This window comes from Rhinolophus sinicus, linkage group LG09 (assembly GCF_036562045.2).
Source record: "Rhinolophus sinicus isolate RSC01 linkage group LG09, ASM3656204v1, whole genome shotgun sequence".
NCBI classification, from domain to species: Eukaryota; Metazoa; Chordata; class Mammalia; order Chiroptera; family Rhinolophidae; genus Rhinolophus; species Rhinolophus sinicus.
The window spans coordinates 42130143-42153269 of record NC_133758.1 but is presented as its reverse complement, the minus strand read 5'-3'; the positions used below and the strand labels follow the sequence as shown (position 1 = coordinate 42153269).

Below are 23127 nucleotides of genomic sequence, written 5' to 3'. Positions count from 1 at the left end.
ACCTTTTAAAATGAGGAGTTTATCTAAAACTTTCTTTTTGACAAACTGTTTATAGAGTCTTCAACAATAATTTCTTCCTACATATAATGAAAGTAATAGTCTATAAGAATTTCATGTTAGCATTATTCACTGCAAACATTAGAGTAGGCAACGTCTCTTTAGTTAATAGAGATTCATCCTTCTATAGGAAATTGCCTTCTTAATTTGCAATCAGTGACTGCCTGTAATCTACATTTCTTAGCCTGAAATGTAGGCACATAGTATTTGAAGAATGGATTAACTTATTATTTGCACAGCTTTGTCTTGAATTTCTACTGCCATGCTCTAGATGTTCTATTCTAGTTGTCTTGCTGCATATCCCTTGCATATTTTCTTTCAGCATGTTTATGTCATTGATAATTCAAATTTACAACAATCCTGATAAAATATCTTATCATTTTTACTGAAGGTGACTATATAATTACATACCTACATTATACACACACACACACACACACACACACACACACACACACACACAAATGTATTGTGTTAAATCCAAACAAGAATTCAAGAATAGATGAAAAAAATATTTGCCTAACCCAAGATCTTTAAGGATTCTTTTCCATGTTTTCTTCTAAAAATGTTTTTTGTTTTATCTCTTGCATTAAAATATATGAGCCATTTTGAGTTAATTTTTGTGGGTTGTATGGGCTAAGTTCATCTTTTTACGTATGGATATTCAATTGTCACAGCATCATCTTTGAACAGACTATCTTCTTGTTGGGGAATTGCATGTGTCAAAAATCAATTAACTATAAATATAAGGATATATTTCTGGGAAAATTGACAAAATGGACCTCATTAAAATTTAAGAATTTTACACTTCAAAAGATAGCATTAAGAAAATGAAAAGATAGCGAATCTTGCTTTGTAGGGTCAGCCCCTGCACAACATTTCCTCCACTGTTGTGATGGCCAGTCCTCACAACCAATCAGCCTGAGAATCAATATCTCCCATTGACAGGCCTACAGCAATCAAGGCTCAACTAGAACAGGAAGGCACACACAACCCACAAAAGGGACATACTTGGAGCACCCAGCTCAGGTGAACAGGGAGACTGTGCCACTGGGTCCCATAGGACACCTACTACTTAAGGCCACTCTACCAAGACTGGGAGACATAGCAGCTCTACCTAATACATAGAAACAAACACAGGGAGGCAGGCAAAATGGGGAAACAAAGACACATATCCCAAATGAAAGAACAGAACAAAGCTCTAGAAAAGTAACTAAACAAAATGGAGACAAGTGATTTACCAGATGCAGAGTTCCAAGCACTGGTTATAAATAAGAATGCTCAGTGATCTCAAGAAGAACTTCAACAAAGAGATAGGAAATGTAAAAATGGAGATAGAAAACATTAAAAAAAAAAAGAACCAGTCAGAAATGAAGAATACAATAACTGAAATGAAGACTATGTTTGAGGGAACCAGCAGTAGATTAGATGAAACAGAGGATCCAATCAGTGATTTGGGAGACAAGGTAGCAGAAAACACCCAATCAGAACAGCAAAAAGAACAAAGAATCCAGAAAAATAAGCATAGCTTAAGGGGCCTCTGGGAGAAAAGTCAAGTGTACCAACATTAACATCATAGGGGTACCAGAAGGAGAAGAGAGTAAGGAAATGAAAACCTATTTGAATAAATAATGACAGAAAACTTCCCTAACCTGGTGAAGGAAATGGACATATAAACCCAGAAAGCACAGAGAGACCCAAACAAGATGAACCCAAAGAGGCCCACACTGAGACACATCACAATTAAAGTGCCAAAGATTAAATACAAAGAGAGAATCTTCAAAGCAGCAAGAGAAAAGCAGTTGGTTACCTACAAAGGAGCTCCTATAAGATTGTCAGCTGATTTCTCAACAAAAACTTTGCAGGCCAGAAGGGATTGGCAGGAAATATTCAAGTGATGAAGAGCAAGGACATACAACCAAGATTACTCTACCCAGCAAAGCTAACGTTTAGAATGAAAGGCTAAAGAGCTTCCCAGACATGAAAAAGCTAAAAGAGTTCATCACCACCAAATCAGTATTACAGGAAATGTTAAAGGGACTTCTTTAAGAAGAAGAAGAAAAAAATATCAAAAATGTGAATCATAAAATGGCAATAACTACATGTCTATCAACAATTACTTTAAGTGTAAATGGATTAAATGCTCCAATCAAAAGATGTAGGGTGGCTGAATGGATAAGAAAGCAAGGCCCGCACATATGCTGCCTACAAGAGATACACTTCAGGTCAAAAGACACACACAGATGGAAAATAAAGGAATGGAAAAAGATATTTCATGGAAATGGAAACAACAAAAAAAAGCTGGGTAGCAATGCCAGCTTTTTTTTTGTCTTATGCCAGACAAAAGAGACTGTAAAACAAAGGCTGTTACAAGAAAGAAGGACTCAGTAATTTCACTTCTGGGTATTTATCTGAAGAAATCCAAAACACTAATTCGAAAAGACATGTGCATCTGTATGTTTATTGCACCTTTATTTACAATAGCCAAGATATGGAAGCAACCTAAATTTCCATCAGTTTATGAATGGATAAAGAAGAAGTGGTACATACTAGGGGTGCCAAAAGAATGTATATACATTTTAAGTGATGTTATCTATGTATTACAGTAGCAGTGTATAGTATGACGTTCACTCAAAAGATGGTGTTATTCAAATTAATGCTAGTATCACCATACAACAGGTTATCGGTATATATTAAGTATCACAATTTTAATACAGCTTTTTCCTTTCTTAAAATGTGTGTACATTTTTTTTGGCACCCTCTGTATATACCATAGAATATTACTCAGCCATAAAAAAGAATGAAATCTTGCCATCTGCAACAGACAACATGGATGGACCTAACAGGTATTATGCTAAGTGAAGTAAGTCAGACAGAGAAAGACAAACACGATATGATTTCACTTATATGTGGAATCTAAAAAAACAAAGTAAACGAACAAACAAAACAGGAACAAACCCATAGATACAGAAAACATTTTGATGGTTGCCAGATGGGAGGGGGTTGGATGGGTGAGTGAAAAAGGGGAAGGGATTAAAATATACAAATTGGTAGCTACAAAATAGTCATGGGGATATAAAGTGTCAGATGGGTACTAGATTTATTGGGGTGATCACTTTGTAATTTATATAAATGTCTAATCACTATGTTGTGCACCTGAAACTAATACAATATTGTATGGGAGCTATAAATGAAAATTTTAAAATATTAAAAATGAAAAAACAGAAAAAATGAAAAGACAAGCAAAGACTAGGAAAAAATAATTGCAAAACATATTTAATAAAGGATTTCTATCCAGAATTTACAAAGAACTCTTACAACTCATTAATGAGATGACAATTCAGTCAAACAAGGCATTTGGAATAGACATTTCTCCAAGGCTAATAAGCATGTGAAAAGGTACTCAACATCATTAGTCATCAGGGAAATGCAAATGAAAACCATAATAAAATACTACTTCATACGCACTAGAATGGCTATAATAAAAAAAACAGGTGACAATAACAAGAGTCTGTGGATGTGGAGAAATTGGAACCCTCATACATTGCTGGTAGAAATATAAAATGTGGCAGCCACTTTAGAATACAGTTTGGCAGATTCTCAAAAAGTTAAATATAAACTACTACACAATCCAGGAAATTCTTTCTAAATATCTACTCAAAAGAGATGAAGATACATGTCCTCACAAAAACTTGCTCACAGATGTTCATAGCAGCATGATTCACTGTCGTTGAAAACTGGAAACAACCTAAATGTCATGATTGATAGGCAAAAATGTGGTGTATCCTTACAATATCTATTCAGCAATAATAAGGAACAAACTACCAACACATGCTAAATCATGAATTAACCTCAAAAACATTATGCTAAGTGAAAGAAACCAGACAAAAGAGATGATCTATTATATTATTTCATTTTTATGAAATGTCCAGGAAAGGCAAATTTATAGCGGTGGGTATAGACTAGTGGTTGCCTGAGGCAAAGGGTGGGAATGGAAATTAACTGAAAGTGCGTGTGAGGGTTCTAATGTGGGGGGGATGAAAATGTTCTAAAATTGATTTATGGTGATGGTTGCACCACTTGATAAAGTTACTAAACATCATTGAACTGTACACTTGAAAAGGGTAAATTTTATGATATGTAACATACTCATATACTTTAACAAAGGTGTGAAAAAAAGATTTGAAAGCTGGTCTGAGAGAAAGGTGAAATCCTTTGGAGTAGCACTGTTTCTCTTTCAGTTCAATACAGTCTAATTTATGGAATCTCTACTATGGGATGAGCACTATTTCAGACTAGAGGGTAAACAGCACAGAGTTTGGAGTCAGAGTCCTGGTATTTAAATACAGCACCTGACATACTCCTATATTCCACTGCAGCTTGATTGTTCTGTGTCTTGGTTTCCTCATTTGTAAAACTGAAAATAACAATGCCCATTTTGCAACTAAGGATTAAGTCAGCCTTGCTGCCATATTTCTACTCGTGTGACATTCAATTTAACATTTATAATCCATTATAATTCAATTTAACAATTATAATTGTTAAACGTCTATATTCTTTTATATGCTAGAAGCTCTATGTTCATTTTGTTTATCCCTGGACTCCCTAGTACCTAGCAAATGCCTGGAAATAAATGTTATTTGGGTTCCATTTTTAATTTAAATTTGACATTAGCATTTGGAGAATTATCAGTTTACTTATGTGTGCTGTTTTTCCAAATGAAGTTGATATGCTCATCAACCATCAGGAGGAAACATGTTTTTGTGACCTAGACTATAGGGCAGGATGGGGATAAGGCCTAAGCTCTGCCTCTGTGGCTAATAGTATCATTTTTAAAAAGACTCCATAAGGCAGGGCCATTTTATGATTTTCTTGGGCCCTGGGTACATGGCCTGTGTGGCCCTTTCTCCCTAGAAAATTATGTTTATGACTGTTGGTATAGAAATGAATATTTAATATTATATTTTAAAATAGCTTCTCCAAACAAAAGTTCATTGCTTTCTTCTGATTTTAAAATAAATTAAAACATTTTCATGAACCCCTGAGAGTATTATGGACCCAAGGCACTATGCCTTTTCTGTGCCTAATAGAGAAGTCAACCCTGTTCCTGGAGACTTGTCCATGAAATGGGATTTTCCTCTCTGTGAGCCATGGTAGGCTCAAAGTACTAACCCCGCTACTGTCTTATGCTTGTGTATTAAAGAAGTAAGGACAATGACAAATGAAAAGACTCGCCCTGTCATATATCAAGCTCATGAAGCTTTACTAAGAAAGACAGGGTGGAGCTGGCACAGCAGACACACCATACCAGGGTAAAAACCCCAAAAACAGATTCATGTAACATATGGGTATTTCATACTTAAACAGAGGTGACTTGCAGATCAGTGAGACCTTTCCTTTCAATGAGTGGTGCTCAGAAAGTGGATATTCTATGTGGAAAAAATGAAACTGGATTCCTATTTCACACTATACCCAAAAATCAATTCTGGGTAGCTGGAAGATCTAAATGTGAAATGCAAAACTATCAAGCTTTTAGAAGCTATTGTAGAATATCTTAGCTATTGTAGATACCTTAAAACTAAAGATGAAAAGTGCTGATCATAAAGGAAAAGACTAATATTTCACTACATTAAAATTACCATTTCTAATTATTAGGAGGCATCATAAAGAGAGTGAAAAATCAAGCTATAAATTAGAAGATGTGTAATACATAAAATTAACAAAAGGCTAGTATGAAGAACATATAAAGAATGTCTATGAATCAATAAGAAAAAGATACACTAATAGAAAAAACACGAGCACAGACTTCAACAGGCACTTCATGAAAGAGGAAATGTAAGTGACCAATAAATACATAAAAAGATGATTAACCACTTTGGTAATTAGGGAAGTTACTTTAAAATATATCATGGGATACCATTATACACGTACCAAATTGGCAATAATTTGAAGTATGACAGTAGTCAATATTGGCAAAGATTTCAAGCAACAAGACCTATCACACGTTGCTGGTAAGAGCATTAGTTGATGCCATCACTTTGCAAGTAATTTGCAATCCACAGTAAAGTAGAAAATGTTCATATCCCTATGATCCAGCTATTCCATTCCCTAAAGAAAGTCTTGCAGGTGTGCAATGAGATATGTACAAGACTTGGTGCATTGTTCACAATTGGCTCAAACTGAATACAACTCCATGTTCACCAACAATAGAATGGATAAGTGCTCTCTTTGGCAGCACATATTCTAAAATTAGAATGACACAGAGATTAGCATGGCTCCTGCACAAGGATGATACACAAATTCATGAAGCGTTCCATATTTTTCATCAAGGAGTCATGGATTTTTTTTTCAAGTCAAGTTGTTGTCCTTTCAATCTTAGTTGTGGAGGGTTCTGTTCAGCTTCAAGTTGTTGTCCTTTCAGTCTTAGTTGTGCAGGGGGCACAGCCCACCATCCCTTGCGGGAGTCGAACTGGCAACCTTGTGGTTGAGAGGGCATGCTCCAACCAACTGAGCCATCCGGGAGCTCAGCGGCAGCTCAGCTCAAGGTGCCGTGTTCAATCTTAGTTGCAGGGGGCAGAGCCCACCATCCCTTGCGGGACTCAAGGAGTTGAACCGGCAACCTTGTGGTTGAGAGCCCACTGGGCCATGTGGGAATCGAACCGGCAGCCTTCGGAGTTAGGAGCGCGAAGCTCTAACCGCCTGAGCCACCGGGCCGGCCTGGAGTCATAGATTTTTAAAACTTAGTATTTCATTACAGTTATCTCAGTATTGGTTAACTAAGTTTTGCCAGGACCATTATTGATCAAGCTAGTAAATCCAACAGCCATTTGAGAAAGAAACAATAGAATGGATAAATAAGTTTTGCTATATATTTATGATGAAATACCATTTGGCAATGAGAATGAATAAACAACACGTACATAAAGCACCATGGAAGAATCTTGCAAACATCATGTTGAGCAAAAAAGCCATTCACAAAAGAATCCATCCATTATGATTTCATTTCTATTATGTTCAAAACCAGGCAAAACTAAATTGTTTTAGGAATAAATACATAGCCCAGTGGTTATGTCTGGGGAGAGGGCAGGAGAAGGGATGGGGAAGAGCATCCTTGACTTGGATGGTGGTTAGTTCCATAGGTTCTTGCTTTATAATTATTCTTGAAACTATACATAAATGTTTTGTGTACTCCTCCGTATTTTGATCTCAGGGCAAAAAGGGCAGATTTACTCATTCATACCGCATACATATATTGTATGCAACCTTCATACTTTGAGAGCAGGTGATATCATAGGCCAGGGATGCTATGGTGTAATAATAATATTTCGGCCCTTTTGAGTTTATTCCCTACTCTGGTGATTCTACTGTGGGATTGTTGCTGCAGGAATACAGCTGCAGTGGGGAGCCTCACAGCTGACTTTGGTCTCCAAGAAGGGAGGAGGCAGAGCCAACCGTAATAGAAATCTCTAAGTCCTCAATATTCTTCCTTCCCTGCAACCTTTTGGCTTTCTCTGCTTTGCCACTCATGCTGCCCTCTGTTGATCCAGAATACTTCAGGAGGCATGGTGTCCAACCCCAGCTTGCCTTACTCACATAACCTTCTGATTTTGTGTCCATTTCCTCCCTAGTACAATTCCTCTGCCCTGGTGATAGCAATTTATAAAGCAGTTTCCATTAAAATGTATCATGTAACTGTCCCTAAAGTGTAGCTCTGCGTGTTCCTTTCGTCTTTGGATTTGTCTTCCTTAGCCACTAAACTTCCTTGAAGTCAGGATAATCAAAAGTTTCCTTGACAGGTTTTTCTAAACGTAGTTCCTCATGAATATTCAAATTAATCCTTTATCAAAACACAGTATCCTTTTTCCAAATGTGGTGGGAAGCCTTTGGCTGGCAGATTTGCCCACTCACAACCAGACACTGAGAATTTGCAGGCTCTTCCTTTACACTGCACACTCCTTGGGCAGCAGTGGTATCTACCTTCTTTCCCTATTCTGTCCCAGGAGCCTCGCATAGTACCTGGCCTGCTGCAAAGACTCAGTAAACATTTGATGAAGGCATACACGGAATGGAGAGGAAAGAAAACCAGTGATCACACCCCTCTGAGATAGGGCCGTGAATGTGCTGGAGAGACTTCTCCTCACCCTACAAAAGAGAAAATCCACTATTTAGCAAATATAAGGAAGAGTGGCCCACTTTGTAGAAACTAAGGAACCATAAGTAATAACAATGAGAAGTCATTTTCACCAATACATTAGCCATAACATTTCACTCTAAATGACAATATACAGTGCTGGCAAGGACGGATACCCTCAGTCAGGCTGATGGAGGTGAGCAGTGGTACAACTTCTAAGAGAAATTTGGCAACATTTAACAAGAACATTGAAAATATTTATGTCCTTTACTCTAGTAATCTCACTTCAGGGGCTTAGTCAAGAAAATAACCTAAAAGGAAAGTCAAGATATTCACTGCAGTTATTCTTTATAGTAACTAAAAAGGAGAAGCAATCTTAGTATAGATAGAGACAGTTGAATAAATCAGAGCATACTCACATGATGAAGATGTTAAAAGAGATAATTATGACACTATGCATCCATATCGGAAATAATTCTGTTAAGTAAAAAAAAAATATTGACCCCGTATTTTTGTTATATCGTGTAAAAACTATAGTGTGGATAAAACATAGAAGGACATGTACTGCAAGAAAAAAATAACAGTTTTTTGGGAGAAGTGACATTTTTAGCATGTTTGTTTCTATATATTAATTTTATGTTATATTTGTCATAGTTGAACATTTAAAAGAACTCAAGATTAAGCCAGATGTATAGCTCAATAGAAAATATCTGCTTATTACTGGTCTTTCTTCAGTATTCTTTTTTTCCAAGATAGTTTTTATTAATTTTTTTCATTAAAATTTATTGGGTTGTTAATAGTCAACAAAACTACATGGGTTTCAAGTATACATGTCTATAATACGTTATCTATAAATTGCGTTATGTGTTCACCACCCAGAGTCAGTTCTCCTTCTATCACCATATATTTGACCCTCTTTACTCTCTTTTATCCCTCCTCCCCTCTTACCCTCTGGTAACCATTAAATTGTTGTCTGTGTCTATAAGTTTTTGTTTCTTTGTTTGTTTGTTTTGTTCCTTTGTTGCTGTCAGTTTTATATCCCACGTAGAGTGAAGTCATATGGTTCTCAACTTTTTCTGTCTGACTTATTTCATTTAGCACAATAATCTCAGGTTCCATCCATGTTGTTGCAAATGGCAGTATTTCATCTTTTCTTATGGCAGAATAGTATTCTATTGTGTATATGTACCATGTCTTTATCCAATCATCTATCAAAGGACACTTTGGTTGTTGCCATGTCTTGGCCACCGTAAATGATGTCTTCAGCATTCTTCGATTGTGTAGGAATAAGGGCCAGTACCTAACATAGACAAGTCCAAGATACAGCTGGAAGGTACCAAAGCCAGAATTTGAACTTCCTCTGCTCACTACTGGCAATTTTATTGGGCAATTTACTGGGTACTAGGATCTGAGGATACAAAGACAATATTGATCTCTACCTAGAATTTTGTAAAATGTTCATGTGTCTGAGATTCCAAAAATAGAGTAAGGGGCAGGAGGAGCAGGAAAAGGAGAGGAGAGCTCTAAAATTGAAAAATCAATAGCAGATCAACTCAGCATCTGTTTCTGGCCAAAGTGAATAAAAAGGGATTGAATTTACCTTCCCATCTGAAACAACCTAAAAAAAAAAAAAGAAAGAAAGAGACAAAAATATCTGAAAAATAGTTTTGTGTATCTCAAGCAACAGAAGACAGTGATCCCTGAGAGATGGGAAACAAATAATGTGAATCTTAGTATTGCCCCAGCGTACTGCCTTGGGAGTTCCTAGATCATGATACAGGGAAGGGGAGCTGTGGTCAAGTAGATTCCCTAAGTTGAGTAGAAAGAGCTGAGAGTGTAGGGAGACCCAAACAGCTAGTTCATAAGACCAAGTACCAGAAGGAAGAGAGCTGAACAGAGAGAGAGAACCCCAGAGATGTGCACAGGGTCCCCTCAGGTGTTCAACATAATATTGGTTTGTGCGTATATGCAAAGAAATTACTCAAGACTCATAAAAAGTACCATCCAAAAAGATGAGAAGAAACAGTGCCCAGTAGGGCCAGGTCAGGGACTGTTCCCACCAGCTAGACAGGAAAACCTCATAGTTCATTGAGCACTGGATAGAGTACTTAGAAAGGTCTTATCTTAGTAAGGGAGAATACTTAGTCTTAGACTAAGCACTGCTCCAGACCTGCCTAAAAATATATTTAAAAAAAAAAAAAAGGATCAAATTGTTTCCAAGTAATTTAACTGCAATCCAGAGCAAAGCTCAGGAATATTTATAGGAATATAAAAGTATACAGCATCCAACAAAATAAAACTAATAGTGCATGACACCCAATCAGAGATTACCAGACATGCAAAGAGGCAGGAAAACACAACTGATATTGAGGAGACTAATCAATCAGTGAAAACCAAACTAGATGTTAGAATTAGCAGGGAAGGACATCAAAACAGTTACTATAACTATTTCATATGTTCAAAAAGTTAAGTAGACATGGAAGATGATAAAAACAATCAAATCAAACTTCTAGAGATGACAACTATGTTTGAAATGAAAAATACACGGATTGGGATTAATAACAAATTAGCCATTGCAGAAGAGAAGTAACTTGAAGAATGAAACAGAGAGGAAAAAAAATAAAATTAAAAGCCCATCAGTGAGATGTGGGATAACGACAAATAGCCTAATATACTGGTAACTGGAGTGCCTGAAGGGGTTGGGGGAGACAAAAATATTTGAAGAAATAATGGCCAAAACTTCCAAAACTTGATGAAAATTTAAACCCAAGAAGTTCAGTGAACCTCAAGCACAAGAAACATTTAGAAAACTGTACCAAAGCACATCATAATAAAATTGCTTAAAACTGACAATAAAGAGAAAATCTTAAAAACAACCAGAAAAAAAACAGATATGTCATGTACAGAGGAACAAAAATAAGCATGACATCATATTTGTAATTGGGAAACAATATAAATAAGAAGACAGTGGAGCAACATCTTTAAAGTGCTCAAAGCTAAGAACTATCCTAGAATTCTATGCTTAGGAAAAGTATCTTTCAGAAATAAAAGTGAAAAAAAGATATTTTCAGACATACAAAATAAAGAATTCACCACTAATAGTTTCACACAACAAGAAATGTTAAAGGAAGTCATTCAAGTAGGTGGATAATGATACCAGACAGAAAAAAATCTGAATCTTTACAAAGGAATGAAAACCACTGGAAGTGATAACCACATGGGTAAATATATACAATTCTTTTCTTATTTAAATTTTTAAAGATACAACTGACTTATACAAATATGATAATATATCATGAGACTTATAATATATGGAAAAGTAAAGTGCATAACAATACCATAAAGGTTAGGAGGGGACATTTGGAAGTATACTACTGTAAAGTTCTTGTACAATACGTGAAGTTGTCTAATGCCACTTGGGGTTAGACTCATAAGTTAGAATATATGCTATAAACCTTAAAGCAACCAGAAAAAACAACAACAAAGTTATAGCTGTAAGCAACAAAGGAGATAAAATGAAGTCATAAAAAAAATACCTGATTAATCCAAAAGAAGGCTGAAAAGAGGGAAAAGGGGACAAAAAATAGATGGGACAAGTAAAAACAAACAGCAAGATGATAGACCTAAACACATCAAGAATCACATTAAATGTAAATGATCTGAACACCCCAATTCAAAGGCAGATGTTATCAGATTGGATAAAAAAAGTAAGATCTAACTCTGTGAGGCCTACATGAAGTACAATTAAAATATAAAGACCCAAATAAATTAAAGGTAAAAGTATTAAAAAACATGTACCATGCTAACAGTAGCCAAAAGAAAGCTCAAGTTGATACAGTAATATCAGGTAAAATAGATTTCAGAGCAAAGAATATAACTAGAATTATTAAAGAGGTAATTTTATAATGATAAAGGGGTCAAGTAATCAAGAGGACAGAACAATCCTAAACATTTATGCACCTGATAACAGAACTTCAAAATACATGAAGGAAAAACTGATAGAATTATTTTAAGAAATATAAAAATTTACAATTATAGCGAGGTATTTCAATACCTCTCTCAATGATTGATAGAACAGATAAAATCAATCAGGATATAGAACAGTTGAACAATACTATCAACCAACTTGACCTAATTTACATTTATAAAACATTCCACCCAACAACAGAAAGTTACACATTCTCCTCAAATTCACATAGAACATTTACCAAGCCAGAGAAAAAAGACATGTTACATTCAGCGGAACAAAAATATGCATGATATTGTGTTTATGGGACATAAAACAAGTCTTAATATATTTTATTTATTAATTTTTTGAGTGATTCTTTTTTATTATTACGTAGTTATAGGTGTACAAAACAACATAGTGATTAGACATTATCGCTCCTCACAAAGTGATAACCCCAACAAGTCTACTACCCCTCTGACACTGTAATAGCTATTACAATACCATTGACTATAGTCCCTGTGCTATACTTTACATCCCGTGACTATATATCTTTTTAATTTTAGTTGACATTCAATATTATTTTATATTAGTTTCAGGTGTACAGTATAGTGGTTAGGCATTTATATAATTATTGAAGTGATCCCCCCGATAAGTCTGGTACCTATCTGACATGATACATAGTTTGTACAATAAGTATTAATATATTTTAAAGGATTCAAATCATACAAAGTATATTCTTTGTCCAAAATGAAATCATATTAGAAGCCAATAAAGGTAAGATCTTTGGAAAAATCCCCAAATATTTGGAAACTAAATAACACACTTCTAAATAGTCCATAGATCAAAAGGGAAATTAGCAATATTTTTATTGAATGTATATGAATAAACAATACATGAGAATTTGTAGGATGCCAATATAGCACTATTTAGAGGGGAATTTATAGCACTAAACCTATATAGAAAAGACAAAAAAAATTTTTTCTAGTAGCAAATGTACTCATTTTATTATTTTTTAATAGTTTTGGATGTACAAAGCAATATAATAGACATTTACACCCCTCACAAAGTGATAATGCCCCTCCCCCAAGCTACTACCCCTCTGACATCTTATATAACTGTTACAATACCATTGACTATCTTCCTTATGCTATCTATACTCCACCTCCCGTGACCATGTATATATATATATTTTTTTCTTATACTTGACTTACAATGTTATTCTACTTCAGCATCAGTTGTACAGCACATTGGTTATGCATCTATAGTCTATGAAGTGATCCTCTTGAAAAGTCCAGTGCCCACCTTACATAATCTTTACAACATTGTTGATTATATCCCCCATTCAGTATTTCGTATCCCCATGTCTATATTATGTCTACTAATTTGCTCTTTTTAATCCCTTCACCTTCTCTGCCATCCCTACTCCCTCCCATCTAGCAACCAACAGTTTTTTTTCTATGTTTCTGAATCTGTTTCTGTTTTGTTTGCTCATTTATTCTGTTCTTTAGTTTCCACATATAAGTGAGATCATATGGTATTTGTCTCTCAGCCTGACTTATTTCACTTAGCATAATATTCTCAAGGTCCATGTTATTGCAAATGGTAAGATTTCATTCTTTTTTATAGCCTAGTAATACTCCATTGTATAAATATACCACAGTTTCTTTGTCCAGTTGTCCATCAATGGACATTTTGGTTGTTTCCATATCTTGGCTATTGTGAATAGCGCTGCAGTAAACATAGGGGTGCATATATTTTTTTTCAAATTTTTTTGGATTTCTCTGGATAGATACCCAGGAGTAGAATTGCTGGGTCATAAGGAAGTTCCATTTTCAATTTTTTGAGGAACCTCCATGCTGTTTTCCACAGTGGCTGCACCAATCTGCAATCCCACCAACAGTGCACGAGGTTCCCCTTTTCTCCACATCCTCACCAACACGTGTTATTTGTTGATTTATTGATGATTGCCATTCTGACAGGAGTGAGGTGGTGTCTCATTGTGGTTTTTATTTGCATTTCTCTAATGATTAGTGATGTTGAGCATTTTTTCATATGTCTGTTGGCCGTCTGTATGTCCTCTTTAGGGAAATGTCTCTTCATGTCCTTTGCCCATTTTTTAACAGGGTTGTTCGTATTTTTGGTATTGAGTTGTCTGAGTTTTTAAATAAATTTTGGATTTTAACCCTTTATCAGATGTGTCATTGGCAAATACCTTCTTCCACTTGGTAGGATAACTTTTTGTTTTATAAATGGTTTCCTTTACTGTGAAAAAAAACCTTTTTAGTTTGATGAAGTCCCACATGTTTATTTTTTTCTTTTGCTTCCCTTGCCCAAGGAGATATATCAGTAAAACTATTACTAAGAGTAATGTCTGCGAATTTACTTCCAATATTTTCTTCTAAGAGTTTTATGATTTTGGGTCTTACACTTAAGTCTTTAATCCATTTTGAATTTATTTTTGTATATGGTGTAAGAAGGTGGTCCAGTTTCATTTTTTTTTGCATGTATCTATCTATCTTCCCCAGCACTGTTTATTAAATAGACTGTCGTTACCCCAATGTAAATTCTTGCTTCCATTGTCGTAGATTAAATGACCATATAGGCATGGATTTATTTCTGGGCTCTCTATTCTGTTCCATTGATCCATGTGTCTGTTTTTATACCAATACTATGCTGTTTTGATTACTATAGCCCTGTAGTATGATTTGATGTTAGGTAGCGTGATACCTCCCACTTCGTTCTTATTTCTCAAGATTGCCGTGGCTGTTCGGGATCTTTTATGATTCCATATAAATTTTAGGATTATTTGTTCTAGTTCTGTGAAAAATGCAATTGGTAATTTGATAGGGATTGCGTTGAATTTATATATTGCCTTAGGTAGTATGGACATTTTAACTATATTCTATCCATGAACATGTTATATGTTTCCATTTATTTGTGTCTTCTTTAATTTCTCTCTTCAATGTCTTATAATTTTTTGAGTACAGGTCTTTTACTTCCTTGGTTAAATTTATTCCTAGTATTTTATAGTTTTTGAGACTATTGTAAATGGGAATATTTTCTTAATTTCTCCTTCCGATAGTTTGTTATTGGTGTATACAAATGCAACTGATTTCTGAATATTAATTTTGTATCTTGCTACTTTACTAAATTCATTTATCTATTCTAATAGTTTTTTGGTGGTATCTTTGGTGTTTTCTATATATAGTATCATGTAATCTGCATGTAATGACAATTTTACTTCCTCCTTTTATTTTTTTAATTAAAGTTTATTGGGGTGACAATTGTTAGTAAAGTTACATAGATTTCAGGTATACAATTCTGTATTACATCATCTACAAATAACATTGTGTGTTCACCACCCAGAGTTAGTTCTTCCATCACCATATATTTGATCCCCTTTACCCTCATCTACCACTCCCCTGCCCCCTTACCGTCTGGTAACTACTTCCTCCTTTTTGGATGCTTTTTATTTCTTTTTCTTGCCTGCTTGCTGTGGCTAGGACTTCCAGTACTATGTTGATAAAAGTGGTGAAAGTGGGCAGCGTTGTCTTGTTCCTGATTTTAAATGGAATGCTTTCTTCACCTTTTCCCCATTGAATATGATGTTAGCTGTGGATTTATCATATATTATACTTATTTGTTTGTTTATTTATTTATTGTAAGGAGGGCGCAGCTCACAGTGGCCCATGCGGGGATCAAACAGGCAACTTTGGTGTTATCAGCACCATGCTCTAACCAACTGAGCTAACTGGCCACCCCCTATAGGGCCTTTAGTATGTTGAGATATGATTCCCTGTATTCCCACTTTGCTAAGAGTTTTGATCATAAATGCATGTTGAATTTTGTCAAATGCTTTTTCTGCATCTATTGATATGACCATATGATTTTTATTTTTCATTTTGTTAGTGTGTATCACATTAATTGATTTGCAGGTATTGAACCAACTTTGCACACCAAGAATGAATCCCACTTGATCATGGTGTATGATCTTTTTAATGTATTGCTGAATTCTGTTTGCTAATACTTTGTTGAGGATTTTGCATCTATATTATTCATTAGGAATATCGGCCTATAGTTTTCTTTTTTGTGATATCTTTGTTTGGTTTTGGGATCAGAGTAATAGTGGCCTCAAAAAAATGAGCTTGAGAGCCTTCCCTCCTTCTGGATTTTTTGAAATAGTTTGAGGAGAACAGGCGTTAATTCTTCTTTGAATATTTGGTAAAATTCACTTGTAAAGCCATCTGGCCCAGGGCTTTTGTTTGTTGGGAGCTTGTTGATTACTGATTCAATTTCATTGGTAGTAATCAGTCTGTTCAGAATTTTTGTTTCTTGTTGATTCAGGCCTGGAAGATTGTATGTTTCTAGGCATTTATCCAGAAATTTTTCTTCCAGATTGTCTGTTTATTAGTGTACAGTTGCTCGTAGTGTTTTCTTAAATTTTTTTGTATTTTTGTGGTGTCAGTTGTCACTTTTCCTCTTTCATTTCTGATTTTATTAATTTCGGTCCTCTCTTTTTCTTGGTGAGTCTGACTAAAGGTTTGTCAATTTTGTTTATCTTTTTTAAAAAACAGCTCTTGGTTTCATTGATCTTTCGTGGTTTTTTTTTTTGTTTTGTTTTGTTTTTGTCTCTTATTTATTTCCACTCTGATCTTTATTATTTCCTTCCTTGTACTCCCTTTGGGATTATTTTGCTGTTCGTTTTCCAGTTCCCTTAGGTATAAAGATAAACTGTTGATTTGAGATTTTTCTTGTTTCTTTAAGTAGACCTGCATTGCTATGCATCCCATAGATTTTGGGTCATTGTTTTTTCATTTTCACTTGTCTCAAGGTATATTTTGATTTCTCCCTTGATCTCATTGTTGACCCACTTGCTATTTAGTAACATGTTATTCAGCCCCCATGTATTTGTGTGTTTTCCAGTTTTCTTTTTGTAATTGATTTCTAGTTTCATAGCACTGTAGTCAGGGAAGACTCTTGATATGATTTCAGTCTTCTTAAATTTATTGAGACTTGTTTTGTGGCCTAGAATGTTGTCTAGCTTGGAAAACATTCCATGGGTTCCATTTGCACTTGAGAAGAATGTGTATGTTCTGCTACTTTGGGGTGAAATGCTCTAAAATTATCAATTAAATCTAACTGATCTAATGTGTCTTTTAAGGCCACTGTTCCCGTGTTTTCTGTCTGAAGGATCTGTGCATTGGTGTCAATGGGTGTTGAAGTCCCCTACTATAATAGTGTTACTGTTGATCTCTGTCTTTATGTCGTTCAAAATCTGTTTCTTATATTTAGGAGCTCCTATGTTAGGTACATAGATGTTTACTAGGGTTATGTTCTCTTTTTGTTCAATCCCTTTATAAATATGTAGTGGCCTTTTTGGTCTTTTATTATAGTCTTCATTTTAAAGTTTATTTTGCCCAATTTAAGTATTGCTACCCCAACTTTTTTCTCATTTCCATTTGCGTGAAATATCTTATTCCATCCCTTTACTTTTGGTCTGTGTGTGTCTTTTGATCTGAGTCTTTTGTAAACAGCATATGCACGGGCCTTGTTTTCTTATCCACTCAGCCACCCTATGTCTTTTGATTGGAGCATTTAGTTCATTCACACTTAAAGTAATTATTGATAGGTACCTATTTATTACCATTTTGTTACTCATATTTCTGGTCTTCCCTTGTTAGTTTGTTTTCACCTTTCTTCTGCTTAAAGAAGCCCTTTTAACATTTCCTGCAATGCTGGCTCAGTGGTAATGAATTCCTTTAGCTTATTCTTTTCTGGGAAGCTCTGTATTTCTCCTTCAATTTTAAATGATAGCTTTGCTGGGTTATAGGCCCAGCAAGAGAGCAATCTTGGTTATAGGCCTTTGTTTTTCATCACTTTGAATATTTCCTGCCACTCTCTTCTGGCCTGCAATGTTTCAGTAGAAAAGTCAGCTAGCTTATAGTCTTATGGGAGTTCCCTTGTAAGTAACCTGCTCTCTTTCTCTTGCTGCTTTTAGGATTCGCTTTGTCTTTAACCTTTGCCACTTTAACGATGATGGGTCTTGGTGTGAGCCTGTTTGGATTCATCTTTTTTGGGATTGTCTGCACTGCCTGGGTTTGTAAGTTATTCTCCTTCACCAAGTTAGGGAAGTTTTGGGTCATTATTTCTTCAAATAGGTTCCCCATCCCTTGCTCCCTCTCTTCTCCTGGTATTCTAATGATGTGAATGTTGTTGCACTTAATGTTATCCCACAGATCTCTTAAACTATTTTCATTATTTTTTATTCTTTTTTCTTTTTGTTGTTCTGATTTCTGCTATCTTGTCTTCTAAATTGCTGATTCAATCCTCTGCTTCATCTGATCTGCTGGTGATTCCTTCGAGTGTGTTCTTCATTTCAGTTATTGTATTCTCCTGTAGAAGTTGAGCTTTCATTGCTTTTGCCTTGTCAGTAGGTGGGATTGACTCCCAGGCTGACTGGCTGTGAGAATTGGCTATGCCCACAGTGTATGAGCTGCTGTATGAGGGTTGACCCCTCAGAGGAGACTTGGCCCCTGTAGGCTCTTGTGCCTGTAGGGAATTCCCTTTGGGTGTACTGCTTGTAGGTCCAACCAGGTAGTGCTCTGGTTTGTCTGGGTGTATTGTTTCTGATGTCTGTTGGGCAGTGCTTCTACACAGGGCAGTTTTGGCCCTATCTATTACTGGTCTGTGGCTACCTGGTAGGTGCCTCAAAGCTGTATGCTGATGGCTGCTGCCCGTGCTGGGTCTGGAGGCATGTGGGGGTGGCCTCTCTGTGAACTGAGGCTGATGCCCACCAATATTGGTCCTGAGACAGCTTAGCAAAAGGCCCAGGGCCCCCTATGACTGTTGCCACCTGTCAGTTGCCCGTAAGGCCCAACTATTAAAAGAGGCTCCTTAGGAGTGTGTGTCTGGCTGGTTGATCTGATGTTGAGGGTGCCCTCGGCGATGCGGCAGTGGCTGGGCAGGATGGAGTTCAAGTGAGTCACAAAATGAGCTGGTGGTTTTTATAACGTTAATGCAGATTCAAATCTTACACCAATACCTGGCCTGTGACCCGCTTTTATAGCCCCCTCAGGGCACTGCAGCCAGCCTTCACCTCAGGCTCTCAAATTCCCGAAAGCTGGTTCTGAATGGCTGTGGTGCAGGTTTTGGGTCATTGTTCACCACCAAAATCTCCAGAGGTCGCTGTGGACTGTCTGCTGCTGCAAAAAACCCTCCATGGCCTGTGGAGGTGGGGTGAGGCACCAGGCACCTAGGGTGATCCTGGCAACACAGATCTAGGTGAGCGGGGCAGGCCCCTAGGACACCACAGGGTGTGGTCAGTGGCCCCCATAAAGTCAGAGCAGCGTCTGCTCCTGTACTGGCAACGCAGTTCACAAAAATAAACCGAGATGGCCGGCCCGGTGGCTCAGGCGGTTGGCGCTCCATGCTCCTAACTCCAAAGGCTGCCGGTTCAATTCCCACATGGGCCAGTGGGCTCTCAACCACAAAGCTGCCGGTTCAACTCCTCGGGTCCCACAAGGGATGGTGGGCTGCGCCCCCTGCAACTAGCAATGGCAACTGGACCTGGAGCTGAGCTGCGCCCTCCACAACTAAGACTGAAAGGACAACTTGACTTGAAAAAAGTCCTGGAAGTACACACTGTGCCCCAATAAAGTCCTGTTCCCCTTCCCCAATAAAATCTTTAAAAAAATAAAGAAATCAATCCTGAAAAAAGAAAAAACAAAACAAAAACAAAAAACTTTATAAAAATTAAAAAAAAATTAAAAAAATAAGCCAAGAACGCTTTGGCCAGATACCACCAGTCACCGCTCACACCAGGCTGCGCAGCTCCCGGCCCAACGCACTGTGGCCAACGCTCTACCCCCTGTCACAGTCTCTGCCTGTCTCAATCTGCAGCCTATGGGGCAGGGTCAGTGGCCGGGCAGCCAGGAATGCCCCAGCCAACATCACACAAGCAGTGTGAAGGGCGGGGACCCAGGGCCACACCAAGGCAACCTGCGCATGCGCTTGCGCTTGCGCTTGCGTGGATGCTCCTGGAGTCTACCTGACCAGTGCGGTCAGAACCTGACCCTTTGGGGGAGGGCTTAACCCTGAAAAGATGGCACCTTCCTGTAATCCCTGCATGTGCAAGCTCCGCACAGGGGGAAAAATGGCCACACAACCTCCAGCTCCTGCACCAAAGGCACTCAATTCAGTCCTTCCCTGCAGGCTCCTGGGAGCCCTGAGCTGCTGCTCTCCTCCCCAGAGACCGGGTGAGTGCTCGCCAATGAGTGAGTCTGTGTGTCGGCTCCACAAAAGGGCAACTGGGTCTCTAGTAGCTTCTCTCCGCCCCACCCTGATGGGCAGAGAGAGTCCTCACTGATTTCCACTATCAGCCATGGTGGACACAGGACACCTGGGTGGAGAGCCTGGCGCGGGGTGGGGATGAGGTGGGGTGGGCCCTCTCTCTACAGGGGAGGCCTCTGCTACTGAGGTGTCCCTCCCGGGGTTCGCCCCTTCTCTGTGGACCTGGAGTCAGCCTGCCTCACGTCTCCACGCCTCCTATCGGTCTCAACGTGGCCTCTTCTTTAAATCCTTAGTTTTAGTGGTTCTGGTTCAGCTAGTATTCGGATGAATCCCAAGGTTGATTGTTGTATAATTTATTTGTAATTTTGGTGTGATCCTGAGAGGCAGTTGGTACAGCGCCTGCCTATTCCGCCATCTTAGCTATCCCTCTCAATACAAAAAAATTTGAATCAATGAACTCAGCTTTTACCTTAAGAAACTAGGAAAAAGAAGAGAAAATTAAACCCAAAGTAAACAGAAGAAAGTAAATAATAAAAATTAAAGTGGCAGTCAGTGAAATAGAAAACAAAAATAATAGAAAAAAATTAATAAAACCAGAAATTAGTTCTTTTAGAAAATCAATAAGTTGATAAAGCTCTAGTCAGAATGATAGGGGGGGAAAAAGAGAAGATACAAATTACCAATATTGGGAATGAGAAAGTGCATCACTACAGATATGAATGATATTAAATGAATAATAAAGAAATATTAAGAACAATTTTATGCCAATAAATTGACAACTTAGATGAAACGAACAAATTCCTTGAAAGACACAAATTACAAAAGTTTATACAAGGAGAAATAGATAACCTGAACAGCCCTGTATCTATGAAATACATTGAAAATGTGGTTTAAAATATTCTCAAAGAAAATTCCAGGCCCTGATGATAGATTCCACCAAAAACATTTAAGGATGAAATAGTGACAATTCCACACAAACTCTTCCAAAAAATTGAAGACTACTTCCTCACTCATTCTATGACGTTAGCATTACCTTGATACTGAAATCAAAGACATTACAAGGAAAGTTCAAACCAATATCCCTCATTAAATAAATGTAAATTTTCTTAATACATATTTAGCATATTTAATCCAAAATATATTAAAAGGATACTATATCATGACCAAGTGGGATTTAACATTTGAAAATCGAGCAATGTAATTTAGCATGTTAACAAACTAAAAAAGTAAAACCATGTAATTATCTCAGTAGATGCAGAAAAAAGTATTGACAAAATCCAATATTTTTTTCTGATAAAACTCTTAGCAAACTAGGAAAAAAAAGGAAACTTTCTCAACCTGAGAAGGGACATCTACTAAAAACCACAGCAAACATACTTAGTGATAAAAGACTGATTGCTTTTTACCTAAGACCAGAAACAAGATAGGTATGTCTTGTTACACTTCTATTTACAGTGGTACCTCGGTTTTCAAACGTCTCTGTTGATGAACATTTCGGTTCATGAACGCTGTAAATTTTATGTATCTATGGTATCATTAGATAGTAAAATTCATGCTAAATTTGCAGTTTTAGGGGTTGATTTTAAAAGTCTGGAATGGATTAATCCATTTTGCATTACTTTCTATGGGGAAACCGCACCTCAGTTTTCAAACGTTTCAGAACTCGAACGGTCTTCTGGAATGGATTACTGAAAACCGAGGTTCCACTGTAGTGTTGTGTTGGAGGTTCTAGCCAATGCAATCAGGAAAGAAAAAGAAAAATTTTCTTTATGTGCCATAAATTTTCCTTTAAGCATTTCTTTAACACCATCTCATAAGTTTTCTTTTGTGCTTTTATTTTCATTTAAAGTGATGTCTAATTTCCCTTGTGATGTTTTTCTTTGATCCATTGGTTATTTGAGATTGTGCTGTTTAATTTCCGTATATTTATGAATTTCTCAAATTTCCTTCTTTTATTGTTTGCTGATTTGATTCCATTGAGTCAGAGAATATATTTTGTATGACTTCAGTTCTTTTAAGTTTATTGAGGCTTGTTTTATCACCTTCATGAATTTGGGGTACATATATGTTTATAATTGTTATGTCTTTCTGGTGGATTGATCCTTTTATTATTATAAAATATCCTATTTCTCTAGTAATAATTTTTATCTTAAAGTCTATTTTTTTCAAATGTTAGTATAGCTACTCCAGCTCTCTTTTGGCTACTGCTTGCCATGGGTATAATATGTTTTGCCACTCAGATTTTTTCTTTTTTTTATCATTTATTATATGAATAACTCAGTCGTGTGTGTTTTTATGGCTTCTACATTTTGAACAGTAGTTTTTTCTTTTCCATTTCAAGGTGATAATTGTTAATTTGGTGCAAAAGTAATTGTGGTTTTTGCAATTATTTTTAACCTTTTAAACGGCAATTACTTTTGCACCAACCTAATAACTCTCCCATGTTTTTGCCTATTATTTTTATATCTTCAATTTTTAAGTTTATGTCTTTGGTACATTTGACTTTGTTTGGTACTTGGTGTAAGATTTGGGTCCAACTTAATTTTTTTTTCTTATGTACCCAATTGTCTCAATACAGTTTATTGAATGGTTCATTTTCATTGCTGCTTTGGGCTCTGATATCTTTGTCTCATACTAAATTATCAAGTATATTTGCATGTACTTCTTACTGTCTTCTTTCTTCCATTATTCTGTTTGTCTA

General features: G+C 36.6%; 1 protein-coding gene and 1 non-coding gene across 10 annotated transcripts in view; both read left to right on the top strand.

Annotated features, from left to right (window-relative positions):
* Positions 1–23127, top strand: part of GREB1L (GREB1 like retinoic acid receptor coactivator) — a 255559-nt gene that overhangs the window by 155706 nt on the left and 76726 nt on the right. The window lies entirely within an intron of this gene.
* Positions 6277–6380, top strand: LOC141567052 (U6 spliceosomal RNA). Its single transcript, XR_012489449.1, has one exon. It is a non-coding gene; the product is annotated as a U6 spliceosomal RNA (small nuclear RNA).